The sequence below is a fragment of the Salvia miltiorrhiza genome, chromosome 5, assembly GCF_028751815.1.
Source record: "Salvia miltiorrhiza cultivar Shanhuang (shh) chromosome 5, IMPLAD_Smil_shh, whole genome shotgun sequence".
Taxonomy (NCBI): Eukaryota; Viridiplantae; Streptophyta; class Magnoliopsida; order Lamiales; family Lamiaceae; genus Salvia; species Salvia miltiorrhiza.
Window position 1 is genome coordinate 53,791,100 of NC_080391.1, and position 2,711 is coordinate 53,793,810.

The following is a 2,711-nucleotide window of genomic DNA, read 5'->3' on the forward strand; positions in this document are numbered from 1 at the left end:
AGAGTTGATGAAGATGATCAAATCATGCATACTCTTGCGGGTCTTGGACCAGAGTATGATTCTGTTATGGTTACTATCACTTCTAAGCCAGAGGCATGGTCTCTTGGAGATGTGAGCTCCTTGTTGCTAAGCTTTGAGAGCAGGATTGAGTCTGCTAAGACTCAAGTACTAAATAATGAGGGCTCTCAACCATCGGCCAACTTTGTTCAAGGAACAAACCAAACTAATCTCACCTCTCATAAGCTGACAAAGGCAAAAATTATCAAGGGAATTTCACTCCCAGAGGAGGATTTGGCGCCAGAGGAAGAGAAAATGGTCGAGGTGGAAGAGGAGGAGGCAGATTTGGTGGAAATAAACCTATTTGCCAAGTGTGTGGCATACCCGAGCATACTGCTGATAGATGTTGGCACAGGTTTGAACCCAACTTTGTCCCTGGTGGAGTAAGAAACAACAATCCAAGGCCTCCTCCTTCTTCTTCTACACAAGGGAATTTCCAGTCTACCTTTCAGCAACAACATGGTTTTTCTCATCAACCTGGTTTGAATATGGCTCACTTGCCTTCTTCTACTACCACCATTGATCAATGGTATGACAACAGCAGCAATACTTCAGCCTGGTACCCAGACTCTGGTGCTACCAACCATGTCTCTAATGACTACAATACTTTCCACTCTGCCTCAGATTATCAAGGAGGTAAGAAATTGGAAATGGAAAATGGTTCTTTAGTTGGTATTTCACATGTTGGTAACTCTGTAGTTTCTTCTCTTTTGCATCCTAAACAACATTTTCTTCTCAAACATCTCTTACATGTTCCTCAAATCAAAAAGAATTTGCTCAGTGTTTCTCAGTTTGCTTTAGATAACCAAGTTTTTTTTTGAGTTTCATCCTCATTTTTGCCTTGTTAAGGACCAGGACACTCGAGCCATTCTACTCAAGGGCACTATTAATGATGAGCTCTACGAGTTCATCCTTCATAGGTCTTCCCCAACTTCATCATTTTCTGTCAAAAGCGTAGCTGCTCATTCTGTTGGAACTACTCAGAATAGCACCAAAGCTCCTGCTGTTTTTTCATCTTCCATTACTAGTTCTAGTCCTTCTATTATTTCTCTTTATGTTTGGCATAGGAGATTAGGTCACTATGCTTTTGAAATTGTCAAAAAGGCATTAACCGGTTGTAATATCTCTTTTCAATCAATGCCACATCCAAGTTTTTGTCATTCTTGTTCTATATCTAAAATTCATAGGCTTCCATATGCACACTCACACACTGTTCACAGCACTCCTTTATCTTTAATTCATAGTGATCTCTGGGGCCCTTCACCTATTACCTCTTCCAATGGTTTTCAATACTATGTGTCTTTCATTGATCATTTTAGCAGATTTACATGGATTTATTTACTCAAAACTAAATCTGAAGTGAATCACGTTTTTCAATCTTTCAAGACCATGGTTGAAAATCAATTCTCCACTAAGATTAAAATGTTACAAATCGATTGGGGAGGGGAGTACAGAAGCTTATCTAATTTTCTTCAAAATACTGGAATCCTTCATCGAGTCTCATGTCCTTATACTCCACAACAAAATGGTCTTGCTGAAAGAAAGCATAGGCATATTGTTGAAATGGGTCTTTCACTCTTAGCACAAGCTCATCTTCCTCAGAAATTTTGGGATGATGCTTTTACATCATCTGTGTTCCTCATTAATAGGACTCCCACCAAAAATCTTCACTATCTTACTCTTTATGAAAAGTTGTTTCACTCTAAGCCTAATTACTCTTTGCTCAAAGTTTTTGGTTGCCTCTGTTATCCTTATCGGAGGCCTTCTAACACACACAAGCTGGAGTACAGATCATCTCCTGGCACTTTTTTGGGCTATAGTAATAGGCACAAGGGTTATAAAGTTCTTCTCTCATCGGGTAAGATCATCATAAGTAGGGATGTCCTGTTTAATGAGTCTTTTTTTCCCTATCAATCTACTCTTCTTCCTACTTCATCCTCAAACTCCATTCATTCTTCCATTTTTCCCACCCTTCCTACTCCACTTATTTTCCCACAATATAATGATGCTTCTTCTTCAGATCATATTTCATCTTCTACCAATAGTTCTTCTTCTTCTTCTTCTTCATCTTCTCCTGTTCCAGAAAATACCTCTCCCTCTCCTCCACCCCAACATACTACTCCCTCTCCTCATTCCACGGCTACTGCTTCCTCTCACCTCCATTCTACCCCCACTTCTTCACCATCTCCTGAACCTGCTGTCATCACCCAGCCAATGGTGAAACCTTCTAAAGTTAGTATCTTTAAGCCTAATCTTCGAGCCTATACAGCAGATACCACATGTGACTACCTCTATGTTGAACTTAAAACTTATGCTGAAGCTATGCAGGTTTCTGCCTGGATGAAAGCAATGTTGTTAGAGATTTTTGCTCTTATTAAAAAGGGTACTTGGATTTTCTGCCCTTTGCCTGCTGGAAAGCATGCCATGGGTTGTAAGTGGGTATTCAAGATTAAGAGAGATGCTGATCGATCTATATCTAACTATAAGGCTAGACTTGTGGCTCAAGGATTTTCTCAAGAGCCTGGTTTTGATTTTACTGAGACATTCAACCATGTTGTTAAACCAGCAACAATTCGACTAATTCTATCTTTGGCAGTCAATTCTGAATGGTGTGTCAATCACATAGATGTCGACAATGCTTTCCTCAATGGTGA

General features: G+C 39.8%; 1 non-coding gene across 1 annotated transcript; it reads left to right on the forward strand.

Annotated features, from left to right (window-relative positions):
• On the forward strand, window positions 1-139 carry LOC130987248 (small nucleolar RNA Z247). Its single transcript, XR_009089640.1, has one exon. It is a non-coding gene; the product is annotated as a small nucleolar RNA Z247 (small nucleolar RNA).
• The last annotated feature ends 2,572 nt before the right edge of the window (window positions 140-2,711 follow it).